The sequence below is a fragment of the Meles meles genome, chromosome 5, assembly GCF_922984935.1.
Source record: "Meles meles chromosome 5, mMelMel3.1 paternal haplotype, whole genome shotgun sequence".
Taxonomy (NCBI): Eukaryota; Metazoa; Chordata; class Mammalia; order Carnivora; family Mustelidae; genus Meles; species Meles meles.
Genome location: NC_060070.1, coordinates 30,364,230 through 30,390,679, shown reverse-complemented (window position 1 = coordinate 30,390,679; position 26,450 = coordinate 30,364,230). Strand labels below are relative to the sequence as shown.

The window sequence follows — 26,450 nt, the reverse complement described above, 5'->3', positions numbered from 1 at the left end:
AATAATCACACCTGTTATTTTCAAATCCTTGTTTAAGCTTTGAAACTGGATTTATGGAGAAACTACAAAAGAAGGGATCATTCTGGTATAAGTTTAGCTCTTTAAACCATTGCTGCCAATGAAAACCTAATAGAAGACACATATAATTTAAAATTTTCTGATATCTCTATAAAAAATAATAAAAACAAGTAAAAAATCAATATTATTAATTTATTTTACTTAACTGATTATATTAAAAATACTATTACTTGAACAGATAATTAGTATAAAAGTTAGGACAGATATTTTGCATTTTCTTTTTGCTACTAAGTCTTTGAAAGTTGTCTTTGACACCATACATATTAATTCAGAATAGTTACATTTCAAGTGTTCAATAGCTAAATATTAGTACTGGGTACCTTACAAGACCAGGTAGGTTTATACTGTACTATTTTTATGCTATAGTTATTTAAGCAAATTATAAATGTTTGATACATTTTCATTGAATCTGTTTACTCTTTCTATTTTTATTCTAATTATTGCTACATTTTAGGAAATAACTAAGCACTTTGGCAATATTTACATTTCCTAGGTCATTACAACATCTTTTATTAAGTGTCAGTCTAAATGGAAATTTTATAAACATAACATTCTTTATTCTGATGTGTGGAAATCTTTTTCTGTTAGGATGATAATTTTTTCCTTAGTTGCTTTAATAAAGGTTCAAAGTATGTTTTTCATATAACAAAATAAAGGAAAACTTCTATTATTTTTTCCTTAAAAGTAAATTCAATCATACAAATTAACTATCTTCATAGAGACTGAAATCATAGTCGCCCTCATGGTACCAAACTTCTAATGGAAAGAAAAAAGACATTTGCTTTCTTTTAGTGAGAAAAACAACCTCCTAGAATTTGAAAATGTCTTATATCCACATTAATATTTTTAAAGATATAATATAAAAAAAGATATAAAAGGAATTTTACCCTTTTGCATAAAAATAGAGATCATCGACTCTATTAACCTAAGATATTTTGGTATTAACCTAAGATATATTTGAGAAACTTTTTTGGGAGGAAAATATTTAAATAATTTTAAAATGAAGATATTTTTCTCTAAATTATATCCAGATTAAAAATGAAATACAACCTAAAAAAATTACAAATATTATGCTTTTTTCTCAGTGTGAAGATGTTAAATTAAACTTTTGGAACTTAATATGAAAATGTTATTTCTTAAAATAAAGTATATGTTATTCTTTAAGTTATTATTTTAATCATGTATATATATATTTTTTCAATGTATGTTATATAGCTGTCTTTATCATTCTTTGATTTCCATATGGATATCTTATTATTTGTTACTCAAAACCATTTTTGAATGATTTTAAGAAAAGTAAATCAATAGGTATCATGACAATATTAACACTTTTACTTAGCACTTAAATCTAAAACTTCTACTAATACGTTCAAGGATTACTGTTCTTCTTTATATAACAAAACCACAAAAAATATCCAACTGTATTTAGGTATTCTCTGTATTTCTGTATGATTCCCTATATAACACTACATGTCATCGCCTGAAACAAAGTGCTAACTTCTAAGTAACTTATAGAGACTATTGAAAGACAAATAAGTATAAAGGAAAGGTTATAAATTTCTTGTCCAGGAGGCAGGGACTCTTAGAGGGAATTAACCTTCAGAAGATAGAACAAAAAGGGTTTTAGGAGGAATACAGGTTTGGGTTCTTTTTTTTCCTAGCCATGAGTCCGTTCTTTCTCAATTCTGTCTCGCTGAGCTAGCAGGTGATTTAGTCGGAGTGGTTGAGTGATGGAATAAAAATGCACTGATAAGAAAAAAAAGAAAATTAGCCTGTTTGTTGAAAATTCTGGGCATTGTGTATAGAACATATTTTGAAATCTTTAGAAGAATACTCAATGCCAACACTCTTACCTTTGTTACAGTGATAAAGTGTTTTCCAAGTGGCATATTAAATTTAAAAAATGAAAATGTTCACATATAAAAGATAATTACCCCTTCATTTGCATATTTTTAAGTTACTGCAAGACATAAAGATTTCACCAGAAAACTTGAAATAAGATTTAAAAGTGAGAACATTTTAAAAATGAGTGAGCTGAAGTTAAATTTACTTGTATGAGCACTTTTTATTTTTATTTTTTTTTTTTTAATTTATTTATTTATTTGACAGAGAGAGAGAGATCACAAGTAGGCAGAGAGGCAGGCAGAGAGAGGGGAAGGAAGCAGGCTCCCTGCTGAGCAGAGAGCCCGATGCGGGGCTAGATCCCAGGACCCTGAGATCATGACCTGAGCCGAAGGCAGCGGCTTAACCACTGAGCCACCCAGGCGCCCCTATGAGCACTTTTTAAATAGTATTTCTTATCTAAAAATATGTACTAATTATATATCTTATTTATAAATAGAGCATGGAACACCAACTATTTTGGAAGTAGACATGAAGTTTGCTATTAAAATAAAAATGTCTTCAAAAATGGATACAGATTGATTACTTTTTAAAAATTCTCTTTTGGAAAGTAATATCTTTCAAAATCTCATTATATAGCATTATATAATGACATAAAATATTATATTCAAAATATTTTCATTATAAACCATTAATTCTTAATTATAAAATACACATTTATAATTATAAATATAAAACTCACATAGGATCTGTATAAGAATGTCAGTATATTTATGCCTTACATGAGTATTATTTTTATTACTCATTTAAGATCAGATTGTAAGCATTTCCCCAGGCATTGTTTAGGAAAAGGAATTAATAGGCCATTTCCACCATGAATAGAGTCAGGAAATTAAGAGGAGTCTAGTTAGAAAAGAAAAGAATTACAGCCTGGCTTTGTGATGTTGGCAACATTCCCTTCAGTCAGTTCATGAGATCTCAGTGTTTATTTATCTCTTGTTCTTTTTTCTCCCTATGGTCCCATGAAGAAATGGGATTATCAGCAAAGTCCCTGGTGCTTGGAGCAAGACCTATTATTATCAGTATCGTAGTCATTTGTCAGTATGTAAGATCATAGTGCTTAGACTTTCACATTCTTTCTTCATGTGGAACTATAAAAGGAAACAATGAATTGGATTCATAAGAATTTTTCTGGTTGAGTTAGCATCTTAACTGACCCCTGGGTTAAGTGTTTATCTACTAAATGACTATTGAATACAAGACCATTTCTCTTGTACTTGTGGTTTCTTCTATGATTTGAGGTCATCATAATAAATGTATTAATCTGATTAGCTCAGTAAAAATTTTATCTCCATTTGGTATCAATCCAACCAAGAAACCCAAGTTCTAGAGTATATCCAAGCCTAATGCCTTTAAGGAAGAAGTTAAAAATAAAAGCTCAACAACTTTCACAAATAAGGGTTTTCTTTTCCTAACTTTTGATGTCACCTTTCTCACACTTTCCCCAATGCCTGCATCCAGTCAATGTACTAGACTCCTCTCCAGACATGAGCCCTTACTGTAGAACACTTTCTTTACTGTGCATTGTCTCCTGAGTATAAACATATACATATTTCCATGCTTCTGGGAGTATGGAAGTCCTCTAAGGGGACCACTGTTCTTTACTGCATGATCAGTTGACATTGCTCCTAGTCTTCTGCCCAGACATCTGACTTCCCCAATCATAGTTCCCAAGGGCAGAGATTCTCTTTTTTGAATCCATCAGAGCTGATGATGGTTGTATTTATTATTGATATACTGAGTTTGTAATAATCTCAATTCAAGAGAATGAAATCCAGTGGAAATACATAAAGGTCAGTTTTAAACAGTCTAGCTGTGTCCTAGAAATCTTCCTAGTTGCCCCATTATGCCCATATATATTAATATTAATGGACCTGTATTTTATTTGGTATTTGTATCATTTATTCTTATATTGAATGTAATATCACACATATTTAAAACACAAGTCAATAATAACTGTGTTGGTTGGCTATATTATTTAGATTTCTACAGGGAGGTTACTATTTTGGAAATATAAACTTTGGATGACAACTGCTGTCTCCATTTCCTTCTCTCTCTTCACATCCATCAGTCAATCATCAAACACTTTTCAAGTCTATAGTCTCAATATTTTTCTTCACTACATTCTTCTTTTCATCCCATGTCCCATGCCTTAGTTAAGAACCCCATGATCTCTCCTCTAGCTATTATAATAGTTTCCTTGAAGTCCCACTCCTAACATCCTTCCTCTATGCTTACCTTCTATGTGAACATTGCTAATGACTCCTTGTCATTTACTAGATAAAATTTGTATCCATTTGCCAAGCCTGCAAGGCCCTCCATAATCTAGCTTTTGCTGCTTGCCCAACCTCCTATTTGCCTGCTCCCAGCTTTTTGAAGCCACCTATCTCACCACACTGCTCTGTCCTCCTCATTTTAGCACAGGCTGTTCCCACTGTCTGAATGCATGGCATATTCCTACTTGTGCTTTAATTTTCAGGTCATCTGTTACCTTCCTTGTGATTTTACCTGTGTGCTCTTTCATTTGGGCATGTTTTTTTAACCGCGTGTTGAAGTTTAACACTGGTAGTTTTGTTCTCATGTCTCTCTCTCTCTTTTTAAAATTTTTATTTATTTTTTAAATTTCTTTTCAGTGTTCTAGAATTCATTGTTTATGCACCACACCCAGTGCTCCATGCAACACGTGCCCTCATAACACCCACCACCAGGCTCACCCAACCTCCCACCCCTTGCCCCTCCAAAACCCTAACTTCTTTCGAGATATATCTCATGTCTCTTTTCCAAAAGACTGTAGCTCTTTGGAGGCAGGACCTAGGTTTCTTCATCCTTGAAGGCCCTGTACCTAGTTAGGTGTCTGATGTAAAGTGAATGTATTATGAGGGTGTTTATAATGAAAGGACTGTCTGACTGAAGAAATGTGTTTGTTAATTTATTTTGATCACATTACATCTGTGCTCTAATCACTAGGTTCTCTCTTTTTCCCAAATAAGCTCTGGGGAGCTTTTTTAAAATTTATGTACTTACACTTTATTGTCAAGATATCTAATCATTTGGAAAATGCAATTAGGCTAGTGTCAAAAATTTGTTAGAAAAATATCTTAAAAGGCAAAAGAAGAAACACTTTTGATTAAATAGTGAAATTTTAATGAGTTAGAAAAGGAGTTTCTCTTCTCCTTTACAAAAAAAGTGAAAATGTTTATGTGATGAGTCTTTATGTATTTAACTTCTATGTCCTCTTAAAAATTATTTTTTGTAACAACAGGCCATAGCCCAGAAATTTTATAATTTCTTTCATCATTCGTTTAACTTTAAAGATAAATGTCTTATATACCCAATTCATGACAGGGAGCTTATGTACTAAGAGGACACTAGTGATCACTCTGCTACTACACAAAGGTATACCTTTAGGAAATAGAATCACAGAGGAATAAAGTATGACCAGGTAGATTTTCATTTACTCCTGGAACTACAAGCCTATCCTTGCCACTGTCTTCTTAATTAGCTGGAGCTATTTTCTTCAATTCCATTGAAAAGAAAATATAAGACTCTGTCAGACAGCGGATCAAACTAACTCTCCACATTTTAATCAATAGAGTCATTTGAAAATGTTGACTTTATCTTAAATCCCACTAAAACACCAAAGGTATAAAAAGTAACAAAATGATGAATCAATTACTTTTTCTTTGATCAGTTTTAATTGTGCATATGCTGTGTACTCAGGACTTGATACCAGGCACTCAGGATTTGGTGATGAAGATAATATATCTATTTCCTCACAGAGCTTAGGGAATTGACAAAATCAGAAGAGTGTCTTACTGATCACATCTTACATCTTAGTAGTACAAAAAACATTCAAACTTTAATTGTTGCCTTCTTCCTAATTTTGTGTTTCTTTGGTTGATTGAGTTTCCTAAGTCTTCCTTCAAAATTGTTAGAATTCCCTGTTTTCTATTTTATTTTGTGATAGCAAGAGACAAACATATATTTATCAGGAGTTTTGCATAATTTCTTAGTATTCTTCTGAAAAATGTGCAACATTTCACAATATTTATCACCATAACTGCTAGTTTTATTCTTGTCTTTACCACAGAAGAAATATTTAGGAGTCTATATCATAATCAAATGTGACAGAAGTATTTGTATAAGATATTTCAGAGTATGTTGTGAAGTCATAAGCACAATACTCATTACATTTGTACATGACTGGTTTAATGAATAGTAAAAGGACATGGAGTTTGTGGCATGAATAACGGAATGGCGCTATATTCCTTTACTTTATATACCTATTAATCTCCCATGATGTACTAGGCTGCAAGTTAAATCTGAATATAAATAATTGAGATGACCTAACAACCTCCATTGTTTCATTAACATACAACATTCCATTTAATTGCCTTTGCTCATTGACAGATTAAATAATCAGCATTTATCTAAAGCTGATAAAGAGTTGGAATTTCCATTTTAAGTAATCGTTCCTCACATGAAAAATGGCAGTTGCAATGAATCGTTTCCTTCATAATCATGCTATTTTTTAGGCCAATTTTTAAACTTTTCACTTGGAAAAAAGAAGGTTGAATCAGGAGATATTTTTTTACCCCTTCCACCCTCAAGAGCAAAATGTATCTGATCTGATACTGAGAAGCCCTGATCTGAGATCATACGACATTCACTTGCAATGCATTAATATTTTTCTGTTCACAATTTCCCTCGGCTTCTTATTTTGTATTTACTAGCCATGTGGTTACATATAGATAGAACCAATCACAAATGACATAAGGAAAGTTAAGTACAGGGCACAAAATAAAAGGAATACAAGGTGGTTAAGAAAATAAGCAGTAGATTCTTTTACTTAGAACAGGCACTCAGGTTAGAAGGGGGCTAAGATCAAGTTTGACATAATGTTCGCTCTCCTGAATTAGAAGAAATTGGATTGGGAAACAATGGGAAATGTGGGAACAATGGGAAAATGTGGGATAAAATTTTTGTGTATCATTAATAGACAATTATAAATGTGCAATACTTAACATATAGTAACTCAGAATAGTTTTAAGTCAGGTGACTGAAATCATTAAAAACACAGAGTAAGTGATGGCACTGAGGCATATAAATTATAAGAAATATTACTTAGATATGGTTTCATAATGAACTACAGAAAAATTCTGGCTAAAAAAGATGAACAATTGCAATAAACCATAGCTTTTTCTCTTTATAAGATCTATTTCTAAAATAAAAAGAAAGAGTGGATCTATCTAAAATGCACAAAACGTGTTTTTTGACTGTTTACATTCAGAATAAAATACACAGAGCTAAGTTACATTCTATATTTGGAAATAAGGGATGGACTGATAGGGAGTGATAATTCTATCAAAACTATATTGTTTTGTATTATTCTATTTTATTCATAATTTTAGGAATTTATTTTAGGAATTTTATTATTTTTATAATTTGGAATTTATATTAAAAATATTGAAACATAACACCTGATAAAAGATATCTTGGCCTCACTATAGTCTTTAAATAAAATACATTTTTAGTGTTTTTAAAGTTCATTTATTTTCTTTAATTAATATGATCTAGGAATTTTTTGTTTTTTTAAATTTTATTTTATTTTTTCAGTGTTCTAAGATTCATTGTTTATGTACCACACCCAGTACTCTATGCAATAAGTGCGCTCCTTAATACCCACCACCATGCTCACCCTTCCCCAAACCCCTCCCCTCCAAAACCCTCAGTTTGTTTCTCAGAGTCCAGTCTCTCATGGTTCATCTCCCCCTCTGATTTTCCCTAATCGCCTTTTCCTTTCCTTCTCCTAGTGTCCTCCATGTTATTCTTTATGCTCCACAATAAGAAAGAAAGGAAGGAAGGAAGGAAGAAAAAGAAAGAAAGTTCATTTATTTATTAATTTATTATTTCTACACCCAACATGGGGCTTGAAATTAGGACCCTTAGATCAAAGTCGCATGCTCTTCTGACTGAGCCACACCACAGGCACCCTACATTTTTAAATAATAAAGAATAACATAAGTTTCCATTTAAATATTTACATTTATATACAGTTTTACATAAAAACAAATAATATAAAAGCATATAATGTTTATTATTTATATTTATATAGATTAATATTGCTTTTAGATGCTATAATGAAAGTTAAGGTATAGCCTTATTTATTTACCAGAAGGACAATGTTAGTGCCATAATATTATTAAGACAATTAGCATTTATAATACATGGCCTCAGGACACTAAACATACATAAGATTTTTGTAGATTTTTTATTAAATAGTAACTCTTAACTCTTAAAATATATATAAATGTAACATTTAACTGTAGATATTGTTAATTTTGGACTCAATATATCTATCGAATTTTAACAAATTTTCATTCTTCAGTACTGTAATTTGTAACAAATTTCAGCTTGTTTTATCATGCTCAATTTCAGAAGAATTATTAAGATAGATAATATTGCAAATAAATCAAGAACATGGTATATAATGAAATTTATGTTATATATAATAAACAAGAGTCATAACTGAGCTTTTTTTCATGTAAATATATGCAACAGTAGATGTTTCCTACTTCTGTATTTTACTGATACAGAAATTTTCTTGCCTGTGTGATCCAAAAATTATCTGACTCCGTTATTAGAAGTAGGAGCATACACAGATTTGAAGTGTGAATATTGAGGGCCTTTGAGTGTATAATAGCCCTAGGAACTCTGATCCAAACATTGCCTTTGTATATAAATTTTGAATCTTGCTCCTGATACCTGTTACTGTTTTTATTGACAATCTCTACTATGAAATGACCTACTGTGAAATGTATTTAACACTTAACTGCATCCTAGTCCTATTGTTGGCTCATGACAACATTATGGGGCAGTTATAATCCTCATTTTATAGATGCAGGCACATAGAATAGGTTAGATTATATACAAAGAAAGATCTCTGGACTATAGCCCAAAGCAAATTTAAAGGAACCCTTAAGCCTCCATAGGTAAAAATTAGGTACAATGAAATAGAAACCAGCAAAAAATGTTACATTCATTGTTTCTTCTTCAACTTTAATGTGTAGGGTTTCACACCAATTTGGGGTAAGCTTGTGGATAGTTGGTCTACTAAACCCTCCTATATTCTTCCCAGATAAATTCAACTAATAAATAGGGATCAGAAGCCAGCACCTAAATCCCATTTTCAACCCTTTCCAATGCTGTTATCTTAGGCAAGTTATTTAACCCCTTTGGCCTCGTTTGTCAAATAGAAATAATAAATTTTAGTGTGTTTTCACAAAGATTGAAAAGGATAATGAATTAACATATAAAAATATTGGAAACATACCTGGATTTTTATAATTATAAATTATATTATTTATTCCTCTTAAGCTCCTGGTGCCTTCCAAATATAGAATAAATTTTGATATGGTGCTTATAATTTAATTAATTCAATCATGAGGTGCCTGCCTGGTTCAGTTAGTAACATATGTGAATGTTGGGTTCAGGATTGTGAGTTTGAGCCCTATGTTGCAGGTGATTACTTAGGGAAAAAAAATTCAGTTCAATTATTCCAACATCATTTGTTACCTCTTGTTGTATGTGTTCACACCATAGTAGATGTGTGTGTGTATGTACTGGATGGTTAATCGACATAGAAAACTTAGGAAGATTCATATAGAATCTACAAAGTACTTGAATCTAGTAGTCTTTTTAAAAAATGGGCCCAAATACAGTAAGTTGAAATGTGCTATTAGAATGACATATCCCTACTGAGCAAGGTTTTAAATCTAGTTAGATGTTTACAAAAACTTCTGTTTGTATATGTCATTTATTTCCTCCCGATGTCAGACCCCTCCTTTTTTAGATTAAAAAGATGGCTTGTTGGCAAAGAATTAAAGGTTGGATTTTTGCTATTTTTTTATGTCAGTTATCAAAGACTGTTAAATCTAATTCTATCATAGAGCAAGAACTTTGAAATCAGAGTCACCTGAGATCTACTTATTACTTCCTTTATAAACTTCTGCTAATTACTTAACATCTCTGAACCTCAATTACCTCATCTATTTAGTGGAAATAGTAATGGCTACATCAAGGTGTCACTATGAAGATTAAATACATAACTTTGCTACTCCTCAAAGACAATGTCTGGCACATAGTAAGTCCTCCAAAAATGGTATCCATTTACTTCAAGGCAAATATCATTTTGCCTTTTAGTGTAGATGATATTTCTGTTCAGAGTAAACTTCATCTCTCTCAGAGTCTTATGATACCCTGTTTATGCAAATATGACAAGTGACTAAGCACACATATATATAGCTTCGTAGAATAGGTAGTTGCTTCCTCTGATGCCTGGATGAGATTAAGTGAATGAAAGAACAAGAATCATTGCTAGTTTTACTATCAAATTGCTGATGTTAGTTTCATAACATTGGTACATAAGTAACTACATTTACATTAGAAAGACAATTTTTTTTTAAGTGTGGCCTGTGCAGTTTTGTGATATAAAGTTTTAAGTAATGGTCAAAGACCAACTCTGAGGCACTAATATCCAAGATATGCTTAGCCAGTACTCTCTAAATCCACATTAATAAATCAAAAGAATATTTCAGACAAAATGAAATGAAGAGTTTTAAGGTGAATTTGCCTAAAGGATATTAGGAATTCTCTTTCTTCATTATGCAGAGAGGAAATATTATGTTGATCTTTCATTTGCCTTTCTAAAAGGTTCATAAATATTTCATTCATTAATCTTCAGAATACCCTGTGACCAAATTGAACCAGAAGGGAAAAGCAAAGTTATTAAACAGACACAGATGTTGAAATGGTACCATATCAACCCTTCATGAAAAATCCCCGTGTATTGTTACTCATTAATTCATTCTCCAAATATTTATTGAATACCTATTATATGCAGTGTGTGGTATTAGATCATATGGATGATAAGAAAATACATATATATTAACATGATGAATTATCAATTTAATAAGAATAGTAAAATACATCCTTAAATAATAATAAAAAAACCCCACATGTGATAAGGAATATATGTAGAAAATAGTGTGTTTAGATGGGCATTTACCCACTTTTTGTTTAGGATGTAATTGCAACTTCACGTAAAATCACAGCTTGAGAATGTTACATGTCCAAATTAACAGGAAGAACAGTTCTCTTTCTTGGTAGTTCCCTCCTCACTGGACATGGTCAAAAATCCAACACCCTGTGACAAGTTCAAGAAACTCGGGGATATGATCAGGTTGATCAGGCCAGTTGATGGGACCATGAGTTCCACTGTAGATGCTCCACTGAGACATAGCATATTTTGGCCAGAGAATTCCATAGCTGCTCCCAGGTCTGAAGCCCTCTAGAAAGTGGTAATACTGTCCTGGGATGTGGCCAGACACGGGGTCCTGGCATTTCTGCTGAAAAAGTGGTAGGTGAATGGTCATGTTTAGGTACCCATGCTTCTGTTGCCTCTGGTGGTAGAGGCTCTTTTTGCCAATAGTCTCTCCACATTCTATCTGGTCATTCAGCACTGGGGCTAGGGCTCAAATTCATTCTCAGACTGGCCTGGGTCCCCACTGTTCCAGCTCTCAGTTACCTAGCAATTTTGTTCACACAAGAAAACAGGCAACTGGGGGCCTGCCCATCACACCAGTGAGATGGAGTTAGGAGCCCCACTATAGTCCCAGGCTGTTTGCAGACCAGCCCCTCAGAGTGTTCTCAGGCCTTGTCTGAACTGTGCCCTCTCTCAGCTGGGGCATTCTGAATTGGGGTTTTGACTCCTGTTCTCCAAGGAGCTGGAGAAAGAGTCAAAAAGTTGACTCTTTTGCAAATGTATCCTTTACCTCCCATCAACTCTCAAACCCCTGATACTAAGCAAGAAAGAGTGTTCTCTATGCATGGCTGCTGTGGCCACAACAGAGATGGTCCAGAACTAGCACTCATCTACTTAAATGAATGAATAAATAAGGTCATTTTGATGGATCTCTTCAGAACAAGAAAACCTATACCCAGACACTTTGATGTTTCTATCTTCCGATACAGAGCTAAACAAACAATCATTATTATTATTTTGATGGTTTTTATTATTTCAGCATTACCAAGTCCTGGACACATGCACCACAGTGTTACAAGAATTGGACAGTTTGGTGTGATTGGGAAAGGAATTTTGGAGGAGGTAGTGCTTGAGCTGGATCTTGAAATTGAATTCAAACATAAAATAATATTTTGAATAAGACTAGGTGAGAACAGGAAGGCCATGTGGAAAGAAGAGAATGGAAAGAGATTATTAAATGTTTAAGAAGAGGAAAGTGCAATAAAAGTAATATTTACCATTTACTGTGTATCCACCTTTTACTAAACATTATGCCATTTGTGGTAGTCACATGAAGATGCACTTGCCTTACATTACTTCTGATTATCACAAAAATGGTGCAAGGTGAATATTATTTCTCACTATAAATGATGGAACTGAGGCTCAAATGTGTTTTAGTATGTTGTCCCAGCATATTCAAATCAGGAGGTGGAGCTGAGCTTCATATCTAGGCCTTTCTAATTTGATACCCTGGTCTCTTCCTGCTTCACGCTACTCCCAGAAACCCTCGTCCCCCAGAAAGTGACTCTCTGCAGGTGCATTAGACTCACTCCAATGGAGGCAGGAAGCTGTAATTCAAACATAGAAGAATAATGACTGGAAGTAGAGTAGAGAGGGCTCAAAGGGATCATTGAGCAGGAAGACTTTTTTGAGATGGGAAAGAAGAATAAGAAACAAGAGAGGCCTTTGAACTTTCCAGCTTAGGTAACTGGGAAGACCGTAATACTTTTAATAAAAATGGGCCCATCTGGAGGAGGAGGTGGCTTGGAAAGGGGACAGTGTTGATTACAGACATGTAGGATTGGAGATGGTAATACCAAAAAAGTTGGAAGGACAAAAAAGTTGGAAGGTGGAATATTGCTTCTCATTGCAATAATGTCTCAGTTTCCTTGTCAGAAACAGGGGGAAACACCCCAAATCCAATGGGTATATGTTTACAATCCTTCATAGAAAAGGATCTAGCCAACCTCTTTGGCCCCTAGACTAAACAACCCTGAAAGTGAGAAAATTTAAGCCATACTGAATATTGGTTAAGGAATTACTGAATCTTAGTGTCTTTGGTTTTGGGCAGTTGTACCGAACAGCCTGAGGATCCACCAAATGTGTCCTGGGTCTCGGGAATATGCCTCGGGAAAAGAGATGTTCCCTTGAATTCTGGTGCTGTCTTTTAAGGAAAATATTACTCCTGCTAAATATTGCTTTCAAAAATCAACTTCTCAGACTCCATTCTTAGGCTTTAAAAATCCTTTACCAAAGGGAAAAGGGAGATGAGTAAGTGAAAAATTAAAGATAGTGAAATACCTTTAAAATATGAAATTCTCTAGCCCCTAAGGAAGGTGCACGTAGATTTAACTAACAAAACCATGCATAGATTTGAGAGTTTGCTAGACTACTTAAAATTTCATTTTAAATAATTTGAAATAATCAAAATGATAATAAAGTAGAAATGGATGTTACTCATTTGGTCACTTTTAAAATTATCATATATATGTTGAATATTTAATATTATTTAAATTTTATTTTATGGATGATACTGTAGAAAATTGGTAAACTAAACAAAAAAAATTGCGTTGGGGCACCTGGGTGGCTCAGTGGGTAAAAGCCTCTGCCTTCGACTCAGGTCATGATCCCAGGGTCCTGGGATCGAGCCCCGCATCGGGCTCTCTGCTTGGCGGGGAGCCTGTTTCTCCCCTCTCTCTGCCTGCTCCTCTGCCTACTTGTGATCTCTCTCTGTCAAAGAAATAAATAAAATCTTTTAAAAATTGTGGAGGAAAATTAAAATTTTCTGTTTATTATTAACATGACAAGTCAAGAGAATGTCAATTAACATTTTAGGAACTAGTAGAAGCTCTCTTAACTTGCATTGCCTTAACTGATTCATAAGAGTAACCAAACCTTGCTTTCTATCCACTATTTAAAATAAACTAATTGATGTCCATAACAGCCTGAGAAATCACTGCTAGCAGTCTACTCTACTCAATCAGGTTTCTGTATTTTTCTCTCACAGTTGTATATTCTCTAAAAAGGTCAGTAATGATTCTTCCCAAACCATTTTATGCTTGTGGTATTTATTAATGACATAATTAAGTTAAATATTATATAAAATAATGAACTACAAGGGTAAATCAGAATTGTTTCCAGGAAAACTAAGTTGATTACATTGAAAAACTTGGCACAGGCAAGCCATCTAGGTCTATTTTTTTTAATATTAGCATGAGCAAGACCTCTCTAAAAGGTGGATTCTGCACATAGTTTGTTCTGCAAGTCTCTTTCTTCTTCTTTCAACGGAAAGAAACCAAAGCTGAAAATCATGGCTAATCCATTATGTTTGGGATTTATGCAAAACAGGAGAGGGATTCTAAGCAGCAGACCCATGAAAAGGGTCTTGCCTCTACATTAACATATTTAGAGATAGATTTACAGTTAGATATTTTACACTAAAATAAAAATTTTAAAGTATATATGCTTTAACCAACCATCTTAATTAACTGGCCAAATGTTAGCTTTGGTTGCTTTAGAAAAGAGGTCATCCATGCATTTATTTCTATTAATTTTTTGTGCACTTGTACATGTTTCATTAGAAATGGGATCTTGTGGTATATAGTTTGCATGATGTTTTCTTAAAGTTAAACTAACATTTTAAAAAATCTGCTATGTGTTAGACACTGTTCTTGCTATAGAGATATAGTGGTAAGGATGGAGTTCACCTTCTATGGGAAATAGAAGAATAAGTTAAAGAAAACTAGTTAGATTAAGAAGATAAGAGAGTGATTAGGAGTGGGGAAGTCTCTTTAGCTAGAGTGTTGCCAGGAGCTGATGTGTGGGATAGGTCCATATAATGAGAAATAGGTAGCCATGAAAAGATTTATTAGGAGAACATCTAAGCAGAAGGAACAAGTGCAAAATCCCTGAAATGGACACAGGTGAGTTGAGTTTATCAGTGTACTAAATAATTTGGAATAAGAGGGAAAATGATAGAACAGAAAGTAGTCATGAGATACGAGATTTAGATCTTTGAAGGACATTTAAATTTGGATTTTGATCAAAATGCAGTGAAAGCCCTGGAGGGATTTTACAAATGAATATAAGACTTAACTTGTCATTGGTTGTTAGGACATTTTCTTTTTATGTCCATCTCTTTGTATAATAGAACAATATTACTTCAGAAGGAATAGAAAAATCTTTATGAACAGTGTACATATGTTTCAAGTGGTGATGAATTGAAAGAAACATATGTTTGGTAAGTATATTAAATTGTATGAGAAATAAAACCAATGACAATTAAAGTAAGAATTCTCTGTTTTAATATGCTACCAACGTAAGACAGTAATCATTTATAATTGCCAGCAAATGACAAAGTTAAATGTGGTAAAAAAATATTTTGCATAGCAATTAATTTCTCCATCTGCTTTGATGCTTTTTAAATATTAAATATTGAACATACAGTTTTTTTTAAATGGCATTGTTTTTGTGTCTTTAATGAGTTATTTAAAATAAATTCCTTAAGAAGTGCAATGATACAGAATACATCAACAGTGTTAGGAAATATGTAAGGAGACATGCAGAATTCTAATCTTCTTGCTGGTATTGTGTTCAGTATTTTGCCTTGATCGACACATACCCACAGGAACACAGTTGGACAGAATATCTTTCTGTGATCTTTAGTAGCTCTGTGCTGCCCCATAAATGACTCAGCTATGAATCAGTGAATGTGCTTCAGGCTTTGATTTTTGTTTTTAGTTCAAAGATGAACATCATGAGGGCACCACCCAGAGAGAGATTTATCATGTTTTATTTCAGATCTCTTATAGTAAAAACTGAATTTTCTTGCCTTTGTTCTACCAAATATCTTCTATGCATATCATAATTTTAAAAAATAAGCTGTTTTAAAAAATACATTAGAGAATATTAACCAACAGAAGATAAAATTAAAGTAGGTTTCCCCACCCTTTAAAACATGTAATACCGCCCCAAGACATGCCTATTGGCATATTTATTATTCAAAAACTTGATTTTCTCATATTACGTATTCACAAACATTTTGTATACTATGCAGTACATTAATTTGTTTTAAATTTTATAATTCAGGGGGCGTCTGGGTGGCTCAGTTGGTTAAGTGGCTGCCTTCGGCTCAGGTCATGATTCCAGGGTCCTGGGATCAAGCTCCGCATCTGGCTCCCTGCTCAGTGGAGAGCCTACTTCTCTCTCCCCCGCTGCCTGCTGCTCTGCTTACTTGTGCTCTCTGTCAAATAAATAAATAAAATCTTTAAAAAATTTTTATAATTCAGAATATATAAAATATAGTGTCTGTTTTGGTCCTCCATGAACCAAATCCCAAAATGGAATTAGATGTGCAAAAGATTTATTGGCAGACGTGCCTGTGATGGATAAAGAAGGAGGAAGCTAGAACATGTAGAGTCTTCAGTCTAAGACGCAGGTCTGATATCTGATACAGGAGGAGAGAGGAGGGTTAAATTTGGATAGGAGAAGCCTTGGACGGCAATGCAGAAATTCTTAACCGTGCTGAAGGGGATTCCTTGAACCAGAGCTTCCCACTAAAGACATTCTTTTTCAGGAAGGATTGCCCTGGTTCTAGCAAGCCTACCAAGCTCAGTCATAGACACAGTGGTGTCTATGAAGGTGTAGAGGCTGGAGGCTCTTAATCAGCTAAATTTCCTGTAGCAGTTTGTCTTGAAGGAAGATTCAAGCAGTGGGTCATCTCCATGGCCAACACACATGCATATTCTGGGCCTTTTAGTGGAACTATTGTCAAAAGATACAGATTTTCTTCCTTGGTTTCCTTAGTTTATAATTCTTGCCTTTAACTTAGCAGGTACTATAGTGTTATCAGGTGAGAAAAAGAGGCACTGTATCACTGCATCACAGGCTCTGGATTAAAAAAAAAAACAAAAACAGCAAATCAATTAATCAATCTCAAAATGTATGTCCTGATTATGGGACAGTATAGGCTTATATGGATTTACAGATGAATAAACATGTTTTCATTTGACACAAAATATGATTAAGACACTAATCCAAAACTGTAGGATGGTATTACAGTCCAGTGAGGAATGCCTAGCAGTGTCCAGCAGAACAGGGAGAAAAACTTAGAAGTAAGCATGGAAAATCATATAGTCAGACAACAAAGCACCTAGATTTAATAATTGAGTTAACTGAGACTAGTCATATGACCTACACAGGCATTATATAGTTTTAAAGAATTGTGATAATATACTTCTACGGAGACTAAAACCCTACAGCAGAGGCAGGAAATAGAATCGCCTACTCTGAGCTCTGAAGGGTGCTCAACTTACCTTATTAATTAATAAATCATAATTTAGTCCTTTGACTACAAAATCTTTGATTCGCAAAGATTGTTGGATTTTTCAGTATTTCTGGATTGTCATAAATCATTGTATCTATTTTTAAATTAATTATTATTTTATATTAATACAGCTTAGAACTCAATAACAGAGTATAGTGAGTGTTTATCATGTTTCAGGCATGTCCTGGGTAATGCTCATATATGCAGCAAACAAATCAGGTGTTCTCCCTTTGATGGTTAGTTAAAATTTCACTACCTATCAGTTGTTTCTTTTTTTTTTTTTTTTAACTTTGTTTTATCAAGGGATTTAAGCAACTCTTCTCTGCTAGTTTAGAAAGATACTCCAAGGGGCGCCTGGGTGGCTCAGTTGGTTAAGCAACTGCCTTCTGCTCAGGTCATGATCCCAGGATCCTGGGATCCAGCCCGGCATCCAGGTCCCTGCTTAGTGGGGAGACTGCTTCTCCTCCCACTCCTGATCCCCCTGCTTATGCGCTCTTGCTATCTCTCTGTCAGACAAACAAACAAAGAAAAGAAAAATGCTCTAAAGTTGAAGAAGGGACATTTCCATTAAGTAGATAGATAGCTTAGCTAAGGTGTCATCCTCCCAAGCTGAATAACTGGGCTTCGTAAGGTCTAAGTATTTAAGCTGATGGCTCTAGTGGTAACTGGGTTGCTGGGTTAAAACCTTGTGTTTGTGATTTCTGGCCAGCCTTTTATCTCTTAGCTTCAGGTTTTGGCACAGACCTAGGATGGCAGAGGATCATCTGCTTTTTCTATGGGATAGAAGGCAGAGAATTCTTGCCATTAATGTTTAGCCTTGTTCTCTTAGGAGTTTGTCTATGCGGCTGGAATAGCAAGATTTGGTTCTGGATGAGAGAGAGCTTCTTAACAGTGTCAGTGCAGGGATGTTCTGGTTTACCCTTAGCCCCTGGGGATTGTTTCATGCACAAAACATTCATCAGTGCCACTGTCAGAGATAACTGGTCTCTCATTGATTTTGATCAGGATGACATTTACTACGTTTTAAGTAAAAGAGGAATCCACTGATGAGTTCTCTCTTTTCAAATAAGAAGCATTTAAAATATCATCTCCTGGGACGATGAACTAGCTGCAGTGTGAAAGGCACCAATGGTGAAATGGGAGAGCAGGGGTTTTGTAGTCTCTTGCAGACCTGCCTTTGAGTCCTGACTTTGCTGCTAACTTGCTACGCATCTTCGGAAAAATGACTTGAACCTCTGTTTTCTCGCCAATTATATGGGCTTACAAAGTTATACCACAAAAGGTGATTGTGAAGATCAAACGAGACCACATGTATGCAAATGTTTTGGAAATGCCTAGTATTGAATGTATGTAAAATGTTGTCATATGTAGCATTTTGGTTTGAATCAAGAGTGACTGGATTTTGTGATATAAATTATTTCTCCTTTTTTTTTTAAATATTTTATTTGTTTATCTGACAGAGAGAGGTCACAGTAGGCAGAGAGGCAGGCAGAGAGAGAGAAACAGGCTCCCCACTGAGCAGAGAGCCCGATGCGGGGCTCGATCCCAGGACCCTGAGATCATGACCTGAGCCGAAGGCAGAGGCTTAAACCGCTGAGCCACCCAGGCGCCCCTATTTCTCCTTTTTAAAATAAATCTTTGAGTCATATTTCATCTGCAGACTAAAAACAAAATAAAAACTATGATAAGTAAAATTTTGTGTCATTGGGGCTGGCTCTAGCAAAAGAAGATGGTCATTGAAAATTGCCCATAGTCCTTCCAGTGGCTCATTCAATTTCCTAATCCTAAGAAATTCTTACTTTCTATGTGGGCCCATTATAAATCTCAGGTTTATAAATCTTCTGAAAGAGACAAACTGATAACTAATAATCTCTTTTTTTAAAAAAAGATTTTATTTATTTGACAGAGAGATCACAAGTTGACAGAGAGGAAGGTGGGGGGACGGGGAGGAAAAGCAGACTCCCTGCTGAGCAGAGAGCTCAATGTGGGGTCCAGTCACAGGACCCTGAGATCATGACCTGAGCTGAAAGCAGAGGATTAACCCACTGAGCCACCCAGGCATCCCATAACTAATAATCTTGATAAATTATCTTTGCATAGTTAGTATTTGGAAAAACTCTGTAAGATATAAATCTGCCTTGATCCACCTCTTTTCGACTAGGGCTCACCCTACGCACTGCTTGAAAACTGAAAGGCATTTTGACAGCTGAGCTGACCCTTCAAAACAATTCTGGTGACACTTCACCTTCTCTTCCTATGTTAAACCAGGAAGAAAAGAAATAACTCAGAGCCATAACAGATGTAGACTTCAAATGGAGGCTCAGCTGTGTTTATGAGGGTGAGAGCTCAGGTTAGTTGTGAATAGGAGAGATAATAAAAAAATTTCCTGATGATAGTGTACTTATTACTGTAACAATTACCAAGACTCTGTATCATTTAACTCTTTCAATGAAAATCACTGAGACTTTATCTATTTCCCTAACCTGGAAACCAGAATGAAACACTGGTAAACCATTAATTTTTATATTTTAGGAAATCTACTACTTTATGTTCTTTCTTCCTTTTTGTCATACAAGTAAATGATCAGTCTCTGGCATTTGGCTCAGAATATTTCAGAAGAATATTTCTTCTCTCTGGAGATGCCTTCCTGGGATGAAATATTGGAGTATTACTACTCTCTTGCTTCCACATTTTTTTTGGTGGACCCCTTCTTGTGTTCAGGATTCATTATCGCACTTCCTCAGGGAGGTGAATGTCAGGGAATGTCCATCTAATTTATTGCAGACACACACACCCTGAGACACCTGCTTTCCTACCCTCACAGTTTTCATTTCTCTTTATGTGTTAACTGTCTAATGGCGCTTCTTCCAATGTAAGGTCCATAAAAGCAGAGATATTGCCTGGCACGGTTACCACAGTAGCCCCGGCCTCTAGAACAAACTCATTACTAAGTGAATAAGTGAGTGAACTTTGGTTTCGTCCTCTGGAAAATGCATATCATAACATTTAACATTTACTTCATAGGATTCTTGAAATAATTATGTGAAACAATGAATGTAAACATGTATAAAGAATTTACCACAGTGCTTAACTTAGTAAGGACTCTATAAATACTGATTGTTGAGGGAAATGAATACTTATATTTTAAAAATCCTAATCCGGGTAGCTCCTTCGTGGCTCAGTCTATTAAGCATCTGACTCTGGATTTAAGCTAAGGTCTTGATCTTAGGGTCATGACGTCAAGTGCTGCCACATTGTGCTCCCTGCTGGGCATGGAGTCTACTTTGAAAAAATAAAATGCCTATCCAGAGGAGAAAAGTTGTAGCACCAGGGTAAAAACATTATATTATTTTCTGTGGGAGAGATCCAGGAAACTGAGATAGAAAGAGAAAGTGTAATTTAAATAAGTGTATTTAGATACATAATCTCGTTTCTTAACCTTAGAATAATTGTTGCAAAGAACTATCTTATTTTGCTTGGACTGTATCTTGCTATACTCTGCCACCCACTTAGGCTTTTAATAATCTTGAAGTTTTTGTTCAATAGATGGAACATTGCTGATATAGTTGTGTGGACACTTTCAGATAGCCACCTGCCCCTTTGGGGGTGTTACATTGGTACGGATTCTCTGGAGCAGTAGGAATCACTGAGACAATGATAAAGGAAAACACACACACCTCTTCTAAGCCAGCTTTTATGATTACACCTGTCTATCCCTGTTAACATTTGCTGTGTTTCACATTGTCAACTTAATTGGCTGCTGAATTTTAGAAGATAAACTGTGAATGTTATGACTAAAATTAGAAAACTTAAAACATTCTTCAAGATAAATTCACTGTGATGATGAAATTCTCTGACTAGATAGTAAATACATTGCCAAATATATTTTAAAAATCCCATAAAGAATATTTTTAAATTCATCCTGAGCTCACATTTTGTCCATCTGTGTCCTAAATTTGGTTCCATAATTTGAGATACAAGAAGTTTGTAATTTTAATATAAATTTCAGAGAGTAATATTCATGACCATATGCTTATACATGTTCTTTCTAAATATGTGGTAGTAATATTAACTATTAATAAACTACATGATGCAGTAATTTGCATTAAAAGAGACAATTGAATTTAAATAGCTTTTTCATTACTTATACTTTCCTTGGGAAGACAGTGACTTACATCCAAACACTCTGAAGCAAAGCATCAAGATAAAATTTCTTTAATGATGTGACGAGAATTTGAATGTCAAAGAGCACTATTGACTTACATGTAAGATCAAAAGAGAAAGTGTGTTATGTTAGATGAATCAGTTAGAGAATTCCCATCTCACGTCTGAACTCAAAGTATCCTGACTAAAAACATACAGTGGCATTTTCACGTATTCTGGGCACACAGATCAGCAACAGTTGGCCAAAATATTACATGATAAAAGCTAGCAAGCAGGATTTTTTTCTCAAAAATGCTAGACTGTGGCATTATACTTGACATTTAGAAAAGCATCTTATAGTAGTTGTTTCTATCAATATTTCTACTGCAATTTGATACTAAAATTATATTTATTTTGCTTTCCAAATTTCCTTCAACTGCTAAAATATGAACTATAAATTATCCCCTACTTAGGTCAAATTAATCACTCCAATTGACTGAGTAAATTTGCAGCCAAGCTGAAATTAGAATTTTCAATCATGATTAGAAACATAATTAAAATTGAATGGAGTCAATCATAGAAAAAATTATATTTAGCTTCTCAACACTTTAAAGTTCTTTTGTTTAGACCGTAGGATTATAGTTGACTGCTGTCATTTAGAACCTTTTTATTCTATGTGTGGCCCACTGAACAGCAGCATCAGTATCAATGCAGAAATACAGAATATCAGGTTCCATTCAGACCTACCGAATCAAAATCTGCCTCCTAACAAGATCTCCAGTGATTTGTATGCCTGTTAAAGTTGGAGAAGCAATGATTTAGAACATCACTCTATATTTCCTTATTTTTTCCCTTACAATAATGGATGTAAACCACTTACTAAGGTGGATTGCAGTAAAAATATTAATTTTGGCATAAAATGTCAAATACGCATTAGGCTTTCTATATCTATCTGAGCATGAGAAAGACCAGATTCCCAAGAGTGACCTATGCAATATGTATCTTATTTTCTGCTAACTAGGTATCGATATTTTGTTACTAGTAAAGATTTAAAACTATCTAAATGCTTCATTCAGGTGACAAAGTGTTTGTGGGCAATAAAGTATCAGAGCTAAATTTTCACTTTTATCACCATTGAGAGATACAATATTCTCATAGGCATCCAATATCATTAACCAGAAAATCCCTACTCAAACCACAGTGCTCAACAACACACTGTTTAGACCTTATTTATAGTTTCCAATTGGATTTTAGGTAAAGGGCTCTTGTATGTTTTAAAATTCACACAGCAGGCACAATAATTAAATACTCATATAATCAGAACTCTTTTTTCTCAGATATCTTATATGCTTCCTCAATAAAAGTAGAGTTCTTCAAGATGAGGCCTATCTATGCTAATTTTGGGGCACAAATATAAGTGAAAATATACTTCTAAGATGTTTGGTCGAGATCAGAAAAACAAAACAAAACAAAACCCTCCAGTTTTTCCTTTTACAATAGAAACTTGTCACAAAGAATAAAGATAAAAGAAAGCATTAATGCAGTCCTCTTTGTAAGTGTAGGAGGGAAGGCTGTCAGAAAGAAGACGCTATAACTAAACGCCCTGTGTCCTTGAGGGTGTGAGACTGCTCACTTTAAAAATAAAAATTGTACCAGTATTCTACCTAGATCCATGATGTCTGTCACCAGAACTGATTTATATACATGAAACAACAACCTCCTGACCTTTTTTTCTTTAAATTTATAACGTATGAGTAGTGTTCCTGAAGGACTTATTAAATGGTGCTATTGCTTTCCTGAAAATTCAGAATGCTGAAATTTCCTTTAGGTAATTGGGCTAGAGGAGACCCAAGTCAATTAGATACTTTGTTTATAAATAATAACATCATAATATGAGTTCTGTTTAACAAAAATAAATAGATGTTATTCAAGAAATATATTTATCAAAGGAAAGACTCAAAGGGAGCTTTATCATCCTCTAGAAGGAGGTCTATTAAGCTATAAAGATATTCAGTGAAAGATAATGACAAATCAGTTTCTTTTCACTGTAGCTATTTTGACATTTCCATTCCAGCTACTCTTTAGTCAAAGTCTACATGATGAGCAACTATTTCTTGCTAGTTTCTGTACTGGTGTTTAATCTCTTTGATCAATCAAGACCTTTAAAACTTTGCTTTTGCCAATGACTATGATTAGAAATAAGCAAATATGGCTATATTTGTGACAGAGAAACTTAAACTTTCTAATCCTTGTCTTTTGAAATATCTCTCCATTTCGAAGCAAAGAAAACAGCCTAACTGTCCTTTGTCTCCTTGTCGTCTATTCTCTAAAAAGTGAAAATGGGATAAGTATAGTATCCTAAAACCCTAAGCTTGCCTTTGGATTGCTTTCTTTCATTTATATTACATTAAGTTAAAAGTAAAAAACCTTTTTTATTTAAGCTGTCAGATGAAGTTTATTGCTTTCAAAATAAGCTTTCTTCTTAGTGAAATAAATCCCCCCCTCCTTCTTTCTTAAATTGAAACACAAAAAAATATCTAATGCATTTTAGAGTAGTATATTCACTTGTTATTTAAGGGGGTCATGCAGAATGGAGGTAGATTGCCAGAGCATTCCTCCTGAGCTGATAAACACTTTAATATTATGCATTTATAGGAAGTATTTCTCTTAACTCTTGGAAAGTTCTTTTTTTTTTTTTTAAGATTTTATTTATTTATTTGACAGGGAGAGACACAGTGAGAAAGGGAATACAAGCAGGGGGAGTGGGAGAGGGAGAAGCAGGCTTCCTGCCAAGCAGGGAGCTCAATATGTGGCTCAATCCCGGGACACTGGGATCATGACCTGAGCCGAAGCCAGAAGCTTAACCCACTGAGCCTCTAAGCACCCTTGGAAAGTTCTTTTTTAATATGAGGAGAACCAAAATGATCATACCTCTAAAATTAAAATTTCACTCATACCTGCAAAAATAACATTTAAATGAATTAACAAATCAAGTTTTACAGTAACTATTAGAAACACTATCCACATGAGTTTTATGTTCAATTAATAATACAACAAAAATTTTTTAAATTTCACTCATACCTGCAAAAATAACATTTAAATGAATTAACAAATCAAGTTTTACAGTAACTATTAGAAATACTATCCACACGAGTTTTATGTTCAATTAAAAATACAACAAAATTTTTTAAAAATAATTTAACAAAAATTAATTTTTGAGTTAAAAATCTGACTTTAAGACTTTATCCTAGAGAAATTCTTTCAAAAATTCTATTTTGAAATTAACTTTTAAAATGTTAATGTTTTCTTTTGAATTACCCATTTGGTTTTTCTCTTTGGAGACTCACTTTAGAGATGATCACACCTATGCTCATTTGTTTTTGAAACAGTAGCTGTTCTCATGTTTAAGTTTTATCGTATACAATGTCTAATTTCACTTTTAAGACTTCTTAATTCTTTTGCTCTGTCACAAGTCCTTTTTTTGTAGCCATTTTATTTCTTTTTACCTTTTATCCACTTGAATTTCTTAAAAATGAGTGTCATTTTGGCGTGCCTGGATGGCTCAGTTTGTTAAGTGTCTGCCCCAGCTCATGATCTCAGGGTCCTGAGATCTAGACCCCCATGTTGGACTCTCTACTCATCAGAGAGTCTGCTTCTCCCTCTGCCCCTTCCCCCGACTCATGCACACATGCACGTGTTCTCTCTCTCAAATAAATAAATATAATATTTTTAAAAAAAGATTTTCATTTTGCATTCCAAATCAGAAGAATTGATTTTAAAATAATCTATAATATAAAGCAAACAAAAAATATTATATTAAACAGGCTAAGGTATCACAAAGTGTTGCCAAAGTCTAAATAACAATTAAAATGTAAAAAAATTAAAATATAAAGAAATACATTAATATACAAATGTATAAACTGTGTGACTCTAATATGAAGAGCATGCTTCGAATGGTTTCAGTATTGACTAATGTTAGTGTACTAAAAAAACTGTTCAAATTCACTTACAGGTTCAGGAAATAAATCACATAAAATGAATTCAGATAAAAACACCACAAATATGGGCCTTGAGATGTTAAAGCAGAAATTTAGAAAATTTCATTAAGATTATAAGTTTTGTGTTTAATTTCTTTTCAACTTCAAAGCATCATTGAAAATCTGCCTTTTGCTAGCTTCTTTGGTAGGCACAGATTAAATGAAGAGGAAATAATATAGTGCATATCTTGTGCCACAGACTAGTGAGTAAACAGTCCTGTAAACAAATAAATGTCACTCAGGGCACTAAGTGCTTAGGGAAATTGAGCAAGAAATAAGGAGCATGTCTAGAGCATGTAGTTGTGTCTAAAGGACGTCCTCTCAGAGCATGTGAGGCTAAGCTCATCCCTGGAGGATGAAATCACTGGTAGAAGAGGTGGAAGGCAAGACTGATGGGGAGCTTTTTAGTCAGAGAAACTGATTTCTCCAAAGTCATGGAAATACACAACAGTACAGAATACTTAGGAAACTATGAATAGTTCACTCAAGTTTACATCTAGGAATTTAAAGATCAAACCAACATCGTCTCCCATCCAAGTACTAACAAGGCCCGACCCTGCTTAGCTTCCGAGATCAGACGAGATCAGACGCGTTCAGGGTGGATCACCTCACACCAGTCAGAATGGCTAAAATTAACAAGTCAGGAAATGACAGATGCTGGCGAGGATGCGGAGAAAGGGGAACTCTCCTACACTGTTGGTGGGAATGCAAGCTGGTGCAACCACTGGAAAACAGCATGGAGGTTCCTCAAAATGTTGAAAATAGAGCTACCCTATGACCCAGCAATTGCACTACTGGGTATTTACCCTAAAGATACAAACGCAGTGATCCGAAGGGGCACGTGTACCCGAATGTTTATAGCTGCAATGTCTACAATAGCCAA

At 34.3% G+C, this 26,450-nt stretch overlaps 1 protein-coding gene across 5 annotated transcripts in view; it reads left to right on the top strand.

The window, feature by feature from the left end:
* Nucleotides 1–26,450, top strand: part of GRIK2 (glutamate ionotropic receptor kainate type subunit 2) — a 657,055-nt gene that overhangs the window by 306,571 nt on the left and 324,034 nt on the right. The window lies entirely within an intron of this gene.